This window comes from Lissotriton helveticus, chromosome 1_1 (assembly GCF_964261635.1).
Source record: "Lissotriton helveticus chromosome 1_1, aLisHel1.1, whole genome shotgun sequence".
Classification (NCBI taxonomy): Eukaryota; Metazoa; Chordata; class Amphibia; order Caudata; family Salamandridae; genus Lissotriton; species Lissotriton helveticus.
The window spans coordinates 346,937,755-346,950,603 of NC_136057.1; the positions used below are offsets into that span (position 1 = coordinate 346,937,755).

A 12,849-nucleotide genomic window follows, 5' to 3' on the forward strand; every position below is an offset into this window, starting at 1 on the left:
ATAGAGAGGGAATGAATTAACTTTGGAAGTGTCTTTGGAGGAGGAGAACTTTGAGGCGGAAGTGAGTTCCATATTCTCACTGCGTTGCCTGAAAAGGATTGGGCCATCGATCTTTCCTTCTTGAAAGTGGGAGGTTCAAGCAGTAGATTTTCCGCATTACGTGAAGGTCTAGAGAGTTTCAGCTTGTTCGCCAGGTAGCGTGGAGAGGAAGAGTGCAATGCTTTGTGGGTGATACAGGCAGTCTTGTAGATAGCTCTAGCCTTGATGGGAAGCCAGCAGAGGGTGGATCACATCGGTGTGATGTGGTCGCTTCTTTTGGCCCCATAAATGAAACGAGCTGCTGAATGGAGAACAGATCTGAGGGGGGACAAGTGGGATTTGGGGAGGCCAGTAAGAAGAGAAATGCAGTAGTCCAGTCTGGAGAGGACCAGTGATTGCACCAGGGTTTTAAGGTCCTGCTCCAGGAAAAAGCGACGAATTCCCCAAAGAAGGCGCAATTGGTATCGAGCAGACTTAGCAATGGAATTGATGTGGGAGATTAGATTTAGTTTTTTGTCGAGTATGACACCAAGGGATTTTGCGCTGTCGACAATGATGGGTTTATTGTTAAGTAGATTCATCTGATCCATCCATGATTGAACCGGGGGAGGAGAGAGTGAGGAGGAGAGGAGGAGGAATTCTTGAGAGGAGGGCTCAAGAGAGTGACCCTGTGGCTCTGACAGCATAACTTTGTTTACCAACACTGGCCTACCAGTCTGTTTGTTATGGCTCCGCTGTGGTCAGCCATCGGCATTCTAATGTTTGCAGACAGGGTGATGATGTATATCATTCTGCTATCGCCGTCGCACAGGGGATATCTTTCCGTGTCCTCAGATTACGAGCTTTCAATGTATCCATGTTATCAATGTATCCATGTTAATGTGTAAAGAGGGTGTTTTGTGCAGCGCTAGACGCGCCTCGAGCTCGGGGGTGGTCTGAATGTTATGGCTTTCTTTTCATAAAAGTTGCAGTTTCATTTCTCTGGTTTGTTGTGAGTTAGGAATTATCGGGTTTCCATAAAATACGTCATGAATTGTACGTGTTTGGTGCAAAAGTCACTTGCTGAAATAAGAAACAACTTGATTAGAATCAGTTCCCACCCGTGCTGTACAAATAAATGAATCCAGTCACACGCAGTTCACATAGTCACATGCTAGTCTGTGAGGTAGGATCACCTTTCCATCACTGTTGGTTATTGTTACTTTGTGGTCTTGTTCCCTCAGCTCGAAACCTCAGAATGCTTATTAAAACAGGCTTGCCATCAGTATTAAATAATACATATATTCCAATACCAGTATATCTGTAAGGACGCTAAGATTTGACAGATAAGCGAACAAGGAGACATGAAAAAAAAGTCACTTGCCGAGGATCACACAGTTTTGATCAAGCGCTGCAGATATTGAATCTGGATGTGGGTATAGGCGACAGTTTGTGTTAGTGCTTTATAATGTTTACTCGCTCGCTAAACAGTATTAATGAAGTATTGCAGGCTGCCCGGGTGCCACGTGGTGGGAGTGGCACAGAGGGAACCCGCACTTGCCCTCAGTTCCTCTTCAGGGAGTCTCGGAGAAGGAGCGAGCTCTTCGCCTCTCGCCCAGCCCATGTCATAAAAACACACCTTCCCCGGCCTGGCGCGGCTCATATTCCGGACTTTCCAGAACACGTGCTTCTGAGGAGGAAACGGTGCTCAGCAGGCAGGAGTGGCCAGGGGTGAAGGTGCGAACCAGCCTTGCCCAGAAGGGGTTGGAATCTGAACGGTTGTCTGTTGTTTTCTCCTGTGTTTTACCTCTGTAGGCCCTGCTCGTTCTGGCTCCTGCAGTAGGAACTGAGTGTCTGCCGTGCCTTCTTAAGATGCTCAGACCGCCCATGGCAGTGTCTGACAGTACCTGACGCTCAGGTAGTAGGCGATCAGGCCCCAGAGAGCAGAACTGGGCAAAAAGTCCAAGCCTGTGCGCTGAGGCCAACACCCGCCAATCCCAGCATGGGTGGTGTGCAGTAAGATAGGGTGTTGTGTATGAATGGCTGTTTCGCTGGAGTTAGTAGTCTGGTGTTGTGAGTAGGAGCAGTTCTTGCTTAGGATGGCTGTGGTGCAAGTGTTTGAACCCTGAGCTGTTCATGTCTGCCTAGGGTGGGGTACTGCAGTTGGGTTAAGTCTTCTAAGTGATATTTGAGCAGATTGGCGTAAGTAGTCCATGACGGCAGTATCGTGTTCTTTGGGCATCCGCACAGTACGAAAGAACTCTGAGGCCAGTAATGGCAATTGGGCTTCAATTATTGCAGTACAGTTCAGTTCTTCCTCTTGTGGCAGAGCCATAGTCATATGGTTATGTACTGCACTGATAAGCTTTAGCTTGCATGTTACCGCCTAACTGTTTAGTTTGAGTGTTGTAGCTGGTAGATCATGTAAAATGGCCTGGATTGGTAAATCGGGCCTTTTGGTAGGGGAGTTTGGATTGATAACACAATAATTGCAGTACAGTGGCCTAGGTTTATAGACCAGGAGTTGAATCAGAAGGGCCTAGGCTTATAGACCAGGATTTGCAGTGAGTACCTAGATTTATGGACCAGGAGTTGAAGCAGAAGTGCCTAGGTTTATAGATCAGGAGTTGAAGCAGAAGGGCCTTTGTTATGTTATGTTATGTTATCCCGAGTTTTGTAGAGCGCTCAGCTACTCAAACAGAGTGTCCCGGCGCTATCAGACCCAGCAAGGCACAGAGCAAGGAAGTGGGTGGAATTATGGGCCAAACAGCCAAGTTTTAAGATCTTTTCTGAATGACAACAAGTTATCAGCCTGCCTTATTGACAACGGCAGTGCATTCCAAGCCCGGGGGGCAAGGTGCTTAAAAGAGCGACCTCCGCTGCGAGCACGCTTAATTGCCGGGACCGTGGCCAACGACAATGATGCAGAGCGTAAAGCTCTGGATGGGCAATGAAAGCTAATCCTATTCCTGAGGTAGCAGGCGCCAGTGCCATGCAGGGCCTTAAAAGCTATTGTAAGAGCCTTGAAGGCAATGCGTTTCCGTATAGGCAACCAATGGAGGGATTTCAGAAGTCCAGCGGCGCCAGATCTCCGGCTCAGGCCAAAAATTGCTCGTGCCGCAGAATTCTGCACCACCTGTAAGCGCGACAGGAGGTATTCAGGAAGGCCCAAATGTAGCACATTTGCATAGTCCAACCTTGAGCCTATCAAGGCTTGAACCGTAGTCCTCCTATGGGCAATGGATAGAAGTGGAAGACATTTTTTCAACATTTTTAAAAGACCGAAACACTGTCCTACCAGGCCCAGAATCTGTGGTTTAAAAGTGAGACAAGTGTCCATCTTCACTCCAAGATTCTTGGCCACCAAAGTGTCAGCGGAAGGTGGAAACATAGCTGCGGGCCACCAGGACTTCCAGCAGGGGACTGGAGGACATCCAAAGAAGAGAACCTCCGATTTATCAGAGTTGCGCGTCAACTGGTTCAATTGGAACCATGCAAAGACAGCCTCCAAGCAACTCTTAATACGCTCTCCATTGAAGTCCATGCTCTTATCACACGTGAAAAGAAGCTGGGTGTCATCGGCGTATGAGACAATCCGGGCACCATAGGATTCAGCCAGCACCGCCAGGGGGGACATATAAATGTTGAAAAGAGTGGGGCTCAAAATAGACCCCTGGGGAACTCCCACCTCCAATGGCGGCACTGCAGCTGAGTACGGAGGGGCCCAGACTGTCTGTTGGCGGTCAGAAAGAAAAGACTCAAACCATCTGAACACCGTCCCCTCTACCCCAATCTCCAAGAGTCTTGCAAGGAGGCGGTTGTGGGGGACGCCGCAGATAGATCTAATAACACCAGCAATGCTTTTCCTCCGCCATCCTGGACCTCTTTGATGGCCTCCGACAACTCCAGCAGTGCCGTTTCTGTGCTCATGTTCGCCCGAAACCCGGACTGGGTGTGATGGAGGATACCACGTGTCTCCACAAAATCAGAGAGAACGGACTGTACATGCTTTTCCACGACCTTCGCCAGGACCGGGAGCAAGGAGACAGGCCTATATCGTATGGATGCTAGAGTCGAGGGTCGGCTTTTTCAAGAGGGGCAGAACCAGCACTTGTTTCCAGGCCTGCGGCACCACACCCTTCTCAAGAGAGCGATTTAAAATTGGGTTAATGATGGGGTTAATGACATGTGCAATTTTGGCTCAAAACTTCGCGGGATAGGGGTCCAGCGGGGAACCCGATTTCATTTTGGATAAAAAAATCCAACGAAGCTTTAGGCCAGAGAGGCGGGAAGCTAAACAGTGAAGGCCGCCCCAAGGCGGGCAGAGATGCCAGGGGCACAAGATTGAAGGCTCCCACAGGTGCAACCGGCGCAAAAGGTGCCTGAATGCTCTGGATTTTATTGGCAAAAAAACCTGCCAATTGGGTGACCCAGGGTTCAGAGAAAGAGCACTTGGGTGTAATGGAGACAGGCGATGTGAATTCCTTCACAATCATAAAGATTTCCTTGCTGGTATTAGTGGCCTCATCAATCCTCCTGGCGAAGTAGGATTTCTTCTCCAGATAGATTTCTTTATAATCAGCCTTAACGCACAACCTATAGGCTTTCTTCAGTGGTTCCTCATAGTTCGATCGCCATGCTCCTTCGGCCTTCTTACAATGCCTTGATTTATAGACCAGGATTTGCAGTAGACTGGCCTAGGTTTATAGACCAGGAGTTGAAGCAGAATGCCTAGGTTTATAGACCAGGAGTTGAAGCAGAAGTGCCTAGGTTTATAGACCAATATTTGCAGTAGAGTGGCCTAGGTTTATAGACCAGGAGTTGCAGCAGAATGGCCTCGGTTTATAGACCAGGAGTTGCAGCAGAATGGCCTCGGTTTATAGACCAGGAGTTGCAGCAGAATGGCCTCGGTTTATAGACCAGGAGTTGCAGCAGAATGGCCTAAGTTTATACACCAGGAGTTGCAGCAAAATGACCTCGGTTTATTGACCAGGAGTTGCAGTAGAATGGCTTAGGTTTAGAGACCAGGAGCTGCAGTAGAGTGGCCTAGGTTTGTAGACCAGGAGTTGCAGTAAGAATAGAAGAATAGATTAGGTTTATAGACCAGGAGTCGAAGTAGAATGGCTTGGGTTTATAGACCAGGAGTAGCAGCAGAATGGCCTCTGTTTATAGACTAGGAGTAGCAGCAGAATGGCCTCGGTTTATTGACCAGGAGTTGCAGTAGAGTTTCTTAGGTTTATAGACCAGAGGTTGCAGTGAGTAAAATAGCTCCGGTTTGTTGACCATAAGTTGCAGTAGAAAGACCTAGGTTTATAGTCCAGGAGTTGCAGTAGAAAGGCCTCGGTTTATAGACCAAGAGTTGCAGCAGAATGGTCTACGTTTGTAGACCAGGAGTTACAATAAGAATGGCTTAGGTTTATAGACCAGGAGCAGCAGTCAGTAGAATAGATTAGGTTTATAGAGCAGGATTTGCAGTAGAGTTGCCTAGGTTTATAGACCAGGAGGTGCAGCAGAGTGGCCTAGGTTTGTAGACCAGGAGTTGCAGCAGAATGGTCTACGTTTATAGACCAGGAGTTGAAATAAGAATGGCTTAGGTTTATAGACCAGGAGCTGCAGTCAGTAGAATGGATTAGGTTTATAGACCAGGATTTGCAGTAGAGTTGCCTTGGTTTATAGACCAGGATTTGCAGTAGAGTGGCCTAGGTTTATAGACCAGAAGTTGCAGTATGAATGGCCTAGGTTTATAGACCAGGAGTTGCAGTAAGAATGGCCTAAGACTTATAGACCTGGAGTTGTAGCAGAATGGCCTAGGTTTATAGACCAGGAGTTGTAAAAGAATGGCCTAGGTTTATAGACCAGGAGTTGCAGTAGAAAGGCCTCGGTTTATAGACCAGGAGTTGCAGCAGAATTGCCTCGCTTTATAGACCCGGAGTTGCAGCAGAAGGGCCTCTGTTTATAGACCAGGAGTTGCAGCAGAAGGGCCTCTGTTTATAGACCAGGAGTTGCAGCAGAAGTGCCTCTGTTTATAGACCAGGAGTTGCAGCAGAAGTGCCTCTGTTTATAGACCAGGAGTTGCAGCAGAATGGCCTAGGTTTAAAGACCAGGATTTGCAGCTGAGTGACCAAGGTTTATAGACCAGGAGGTGCAGCTGAGTGACCTAGGTTTAGGGACCAGGAGGTGCAGCAGAGCGACCTTAGTTTATAGACCAGAAGCTGCAGTAAGAATGGCCTAGGTTTATAGACCAGGAGTTGCAGTAAGAATAGCCTAAGATTTATAGACCTGGAGTTGTAGCAGAATGGCCTAGGTTTATAGACCAGGAGTTGCAGTAAGAATGGCTTAGGTTTAGAGACCAGGAGCTGCAGTGGAGTGGCCTAGGTTTATAGGCCAGGAGTTGCAGTAGAAAGGTCTCGGTGTATAGGCCGGGAGTTGCAGCAGAATGGCCTCGGTTTATAGACCAGGAGTTGCAGCAGAATGGCCTCGGTTTATAGACCAGGAGTTGCAGCAGAATGGCCTCGGTTTATAGACCAGGAGTTGCAGCAGAATGGCCTCGGTTTATAGACCAGGAGTTGCAGCAGAAGTGCCTCGGTTTATGGAGCAGGAGTTGCAGCAGAAGTGCCTCGGTTTATAGACCAGGAGTTGCAGCAGAAGTGCTTCGGTTTATAGACCAGGAGTTGCAGCAGAATGGCCTCGGTTTATAGACCAGGAGTTGCAGCAGAATGGCCTAGGTTTATACACCAGGAGGTGCAGCAGAATGGCCTGGGTTTATACACCAGGAGGTGCAGCAAAATGGCCTCGGTTTATTGACCAGGAGTTGCAGTAGAAAGGCCTAGGTTTAGAGACCAGGAGCTGCTTTAGAGTGGCCTAGGTTTGTAGATCAGGAGTTGCAGTAAGAATAGATTAGGTTTATAGACCAGGAGTCGAAGTAGAATGGCCTAGGTTTATAGACCAGGAGTTGAAGCAGAATGGCCTAGGTTTATTGACCAGGAGTTTAAGCAGACGGGCCTATGTTTATAGACCAGGATTTGCAGTAGTGGCCTAGGTTTATAGACCAGGAGTTGAAGCAGAAGGGCCTTGGTTTATAGACCAGGATTTGCAGTAGACGGGCCTTGGTTTATAGACCAGGATTTGCAGTAGAGTGGCCTAGGTTTATAGACCAGGAGGTGCAGCTGAGTGACCTAGGTTTATAGACCAGGAGGTGCAGCTGAGTGACCTAGGTTTAGATACCAGGAGGTGCAGCAGAGCGACCTTAGTTTATAGACCCGAAGTTGCAGTAAGGATGGCCTAGGTTTATAGACCAGGAGTTGCAGTAAGACTAGCCTAAGATTTATAGACCGGGAGTTGTAGCAGAATGGCCTAGGTTTATAGACCCGGAGTTGCAGTAAGAATGGCTTAGGTTTAGAGACCAGGAGCTGCAGTAGAGTGGCCTAGGTTTATAGGCGAGGAGTTGCAGTAGAAAGGCCTCGGTTTATAGACCAGGAGTTGCAGTAGAGTGGCCTAGGTTTATAGGCGAGGAGTTGCAGTAGAAAGGCCTCGGTTTATAGACCAGGAGTTGCAGCAGAAGTGCCTCTGTTTATGGACCAGGAGTTGCAGCAGAATGGCCTAGGTTTATACACCAGGAGTTGCAGCAAAATGGCCTCGGTTTATTGACCAGGAGTTGCAGTAGAATGGCTTAGGGTTAGGGACCAGGAGCTGCAGTAGAGTGGCCTAGGTTTCTAGACCAAGAGTTACAGTAAGAATAGATGAGGTTTATAGACCAGGAGTCGGAGTAGAATGGCTTGGGTTTATAGACCAGGAGTAGCAGCAGAATTGCCTCGGTTTATTGACCAGGAGTTGCAGTAGAGTTTCTTAGGTTGACAGACCAGAGGTTGCTGTGAGTAAAATGGCTCAGGTTTATTGACCATGAGTTGCATTAGAAAGGCCTAGGTTTATAGTCCAGGAGTTGCAGTAGAAAGGCCTCGGTTTATAGACCAAGAGTTGTAGCAGAATGGTCTATGTTTATAGACCAGGAGTTGCAATAAGAATGGCTTAGGTTTCTAGACCAGGAGCTGCAGTCAGTAGAATGGATTAGGTTTATAGAGCAGGATTTGCAGTAGAGTTGCCTTGGTTTATAGACCAGGAGTTGCAGTAGAGTGGCTTAGGTTTGTAGACCAGGAGGTGCAGCAGAGTGGCCTAGGTTTGTAGACCAGGAGGTGCAGCAGAGTGGCCTAGGTTTATAGACCGGGAATTGCAGTAGAGTGGCCTAGGTTTGTAGACTATGAGTTGCAGTAAGAATAGCTTAGGTTTATAGACCAGAAGTAGAATGGCCTAGTTTTATAGATCAGGAGTTGCAGTAGAGTGGCCTAGGTTTAGAGATCAGGAGTCGAAGTAGAATGGCCTGGGTTTATAGACCTGTAGTTGCAGCAGAATGACCTAGGTTTATAGACCAGGAGTTGCAGCAGAATGACATAGGTTTGTAGACCAGGAGTTGCAGTAGAATGGCCTAGGTTTATAGATCTGGAGCTGCAGCGGAGTGGCCTAGATTTATAGACCTGGAGTTGCAGTAAGAATGGCTTAGGTTTATAGACCAGGAGTTGTGGCCAGTAGAATGGCTTTGGTTTATAGATCAGGAGTTGCAGTAGAGTGGCCTAGGTTTATAGACCTGGAGTTGCAGTAGAGTGACCTAGGTTTATAGACCTGGAGTTGCAGTAGAGTGGCCTAGGTTTATAGACCTGGAGTTGCAGTAAAACGGCCTAGGATTATAGACCAGGAGTTGCAGTAAAAAGGCCTAGGTTTATAGACCAGGAGGTGCAGTAAGAATGGCCTAGGTTTATAGACCAGGAGTTGCAGTAGAACGGCCTTGGTTTATAGACCAGGAGTTGCAGTAGAAAGGCCTCGGTTTATAGACCAAGAGTTGCAGCAGAATGGTCTACGTTTATAGACCAGGAGTTGCAATAAGAATGGCTTAGGTTTATAGACCAGGAGCTGCAGTCAGTAGAATGGATTAGGTTTATAGAGCAGGATTTGCAGTAGAGTTGCCTTGGTTTATAGACCGGGAGTTGCAGTAGAGTGGCTTAGGTTTGTAGACCAGGAGGTGCAGAGAGTGGCCTAGGTTTGTAGACCAGGAGGTGCAGCAGAGTGGCCTAGGTTTTAGACCGGGAATTGGAGTAGAGTGGCCTAGGTTTGTAGACCAGGAGTGGCAGTAAGAATAGCTTAGGTTTATAGACCAGGAGTCGAAGTTGAATGGCCTAGTTTTATAGATCAGGAGTTGCAGTAGAGTGGCCTAGGTTTGTAGACCAGGAGGTGCAGCAGAGTGACCTAGGTTTATAGACCGGGAATTGCAGTAGAGTGGCCTAGGTTTGTAGACCAGGAGTTGCAGTAAGAATAGCCTAGGTTTATAGACCAGGAGTCGAAGTAGAATGGCCTAGTTTTATAGATCAGGAGTTGCAGTAGAGTGGCCTCGGTTTAGAGATCAGGAGTCGAAGAAGAATGGCCTAGGTTTATAGACCTGGAGTTGCAGCAGAATGACCTAGGTTTATAGACCAGGAGTTGCAGCAGAATGACCTAGGTTTATAGACCAGGAGTTTCAGTAGAATGGCCTAGGTTTATAGACCTGGAGCTGCAGCGGAGTGGCCTAGATTTATAGACCTGGAGTTGCAGTAAGAATGGCTTAGGTTCATAGACCAGGAGTTGTGGTCAGTAGAATGGCTTTGGTTTATAGATCAGGAGTTGCAGTACAGTGGCCTAGGTTTATAGACCTGGAGTTGCAGTAGAAAGGCCTAGGTTTATAGACCAGGAGTTGCAGCAGAATGGCCTAGGTTTATAGACCAGTAGTTGCAGTAGAAAGGCCTAGGTTTATAGACCAGGAGGTGCAGCAGAGTCGCCTTGGTTTATAGACCGGGAGTTGCAGTAGAAAGGCCTAGGTTTATAGACCAGGAGGTGCAGTAAGAATGGCCTAGGTTTATAGACCAGGAGTTGCAGTAGAAGGGCCTTGGTTTATAGACCAGGAGTTGCAGTAGAAAGGCCTCGGTTTATAGACCAAGAGTTGCAGCAGAATGGTCTACGTTTATAGACCAGGAGTTGCAATAAGAATGGCTTCGGTTTATAGACCAGGAGCTGCAGTCAGTAGAATGGATTAGGTTTATAGAGCAGGATTTGCAGTAGAGTTGCCTTGGTTTATAGACCGGGGGTTGCAGTAGAGTGGCTTAGGTTTGTAGACCAGGAGGTGCAGCAGAGTGGCCTAGATTTGTAGACCAGGAGGTGCAGTAGAGTCGCCTTGGTTTATAGACCAGGAGTTACAGTAGAAAGGCCTACGTTTATAGACCAGGGGTTGCAGTAGAATTACCTAGGTTTATGTCAAAATCATTTAATTGAAATTTTCCAAGAGTAACAACGCCTTGTAGGACACCAATCAATCGGATAGGCCAAGTACATCTGCAGCCTACAAAAAGTTATGGCATTCTCAATACAGAAACCCTGGCACAGATCGGTGTGAATATAAAGGCATTTGAACACATTACAATTCGTCACATTTTCAGTCATATATTACCCAGTACCCATAATAGGAAAAAACTAAAAGACGTCATCATAATAAATTATCCAAGTGGGTAAAACCATTACAAAAGAACCTGCATGTCCAGAGCGAACAGCTACCGATGGAGAATGCCTTACTCGTGTCGGCGGGAGACAAGTGGAGGTCAAAAGAGGTCCTCATGCAAGGAGGGTCACATCCACAAAGTACCTTGCTGTATTTCAGGGTGGAGCGGGCGAGCTAGGACCGGTTAATTCTGCAAAAGGTAGAGTGCTCGCAGTCGAGGCTGACAGTAGAACAGAGGAAGTCCCGCCAAAATATGTCATACAACGGGACCCCGAATATAGTCAAAGCTCTCCCGTGCGGCGATATCTGTCATTCGTTCCAAAGCTAGGGTCGGCCACAGCCTAACACACAATTGAGAGAGAGGAGGGCCATGGGCCATCTTGGCAGCTCCCACACAGAGCCATATAATAGAGTGATCACCCTTGGTTTGTTGTTTCAAAAGCAGGGTCTCGTAGGCCCAGCAGCACATGTTCTGGGCTCTCAGAGATCGGGTAGCCCAAGAGCTCCCTAATCCGCAGAGAATCTCCTTCCAAAATGATCAAATGCAGAGGCAATCCCACAAGTTGTGGCGAAAAACATCCCAACATACCAAAGCCTCGCCAGCATTTATTGGTGGTATCAGGGAATATTGTATGTAGTTTCTTGGGATAAATGTGCCAATTGTATCAAATCTTACAAGGTGCTTCTCTCGGGCCCATAGAGCGATTATACCTAGTGACATCTCTATAAAGTGTTGCCCAATGTTTCTCTTGTATGGTGACATCCTACGTGGATTCCCAAAAGGACACATGTCGGGGAGGGGCAGGCAGGGTCCCGGAGGATTTACTTACCTTGCCCCGACCTTCTGGAACGAACTTCCCCGCCAACTACGCGACTGCTGAGCCTTCCCCATTTCAGGAAACTTCTGAGGTCCACTTGTTTAGTTGTAACACGATGTCCTAGCGCAGAGATACCCCTGACGGGGTTATTCGGGCGCTATATAAAATTAATAAATAGCAAATAGCAGCAGCAAAGAGGGGAGTTCAGCGGCATCCTGTCAGTGGCGGAACCGGATAGTAAATGTCTAGGTTTCCAGCGATAAATGTCTCTTCCCATCAGGGGAGGGGGTTTTCTACCATATCATCTCTCTGAGGCTTTGCCCGTCTTCTGTGAATGCCAGGCCTGAGGTGGGCCCTGTTCCTGGGTTGTCTCCTCCTCCTCGATCAGTCGCCCATTCTGGGTTTACAACTTCGGGATCTGAAGGCCCAGAAGAGCAGCCACTTCAGTCAGATCAGTAAAGTGGCACAACTTATTATTATACTCAAAGGCTATACCAAAGGGATAGGTCCACCTGTATCCGATCTGTCGAGCTTTCAGGGCTACAGTGATGGGTCGAAAACACAGACGTCGGGCCAGCGTTGCCTGTGCCACATCATGAAAAAGGGAGCATGTGGCACCATGGAATTCAATAGTGTTTCTTGACCTCGCTTTCTGAAGGTTCATTTCTTTTACATTAAAAGAAATACATTTTGCCAGGATGTCTCTGAGACACTTGCCCCTCTTTGAAGGCTGGGGGTCCATTCTGTGAACAAGTTCCAGTCTGATCTCCAGGTGATCATTCCCTAGCAGATTCGAGAAAAGACCCACCATAAAGGCCTCCAGGTTTGGAGGTCTGGACCCTCACGGCCCTCCTGTTATCCAAGCCGGAGCGATTCTCCAAATCTTTGCATTTAAGGAGGGTAGAGTGTAACTGTGCCTTCAACGCGGTGGTCTGACGGCGCCAGTTGCTGCTCAAAGTCTGGAAATTTTGCTTCAGTGTCAAGGGCATGGGTACACACTGGGTCCACGTCAGACTGGAGGGAGGCCAGGCAGGAGTTAATCTCAGTTTTAAAAGATTCAAAAGAATCAATGATATCCTTTTTTATGTTTTCACGTAGCTCTTTCTTAAAATCTTGTAGCGACGCAAGTAGTCCACCTCTAGTCCGTGCTATAGTGTCATCCAGGTGGGATATCACTCCCCCTGGTCTTGGCTCCGTCGGTGTGAAGTAGCTCGAGACTTCTTACGTGTGAATCTTTTTTGGTGGCATAGGCTCTTTGGGCTGGTGCAATGGAACACCGCGCCTGGTATTTCACAGATTCCCAGGCAACAAGCTCACAGCAGGCACATAGCGATCCTCTGGGTAACTCCTCTCAGGGCACTCATCACAGGCTCCCTCCCCAGTCCCAGGCCCAGTCTTTCAATGGAACCCCCTTTCGCTTCTTGTCTGTGAAAGGGAAAG

General features: G+C 47.8%; 1 protein-coding gene and 1 long non-coding RNA gene across 8 annotated transcripts in view; one reads left to right on the top strand and one right to left on the bottom strand.

The window, feature by feature from the left end:
• Nucleotides 1-12,849, bottom strand: part of LOC144807864 (uncharacterized) — a 544,498-nt gene that overhangs the window by 28,066 nt on the left and 503,583 nt on the right. The gene's annotated exons all lie outside the window — the stretch shown is intronic.
• The window catches only part of ETV6 (ETS variant transcription factor 6), a 299,142-nt gene that overhangs the window by 1,553 nt on the left and 284,740 nt on the right, over nt 1-12,849 (top strand). The window lies entirely within an intron of this gene.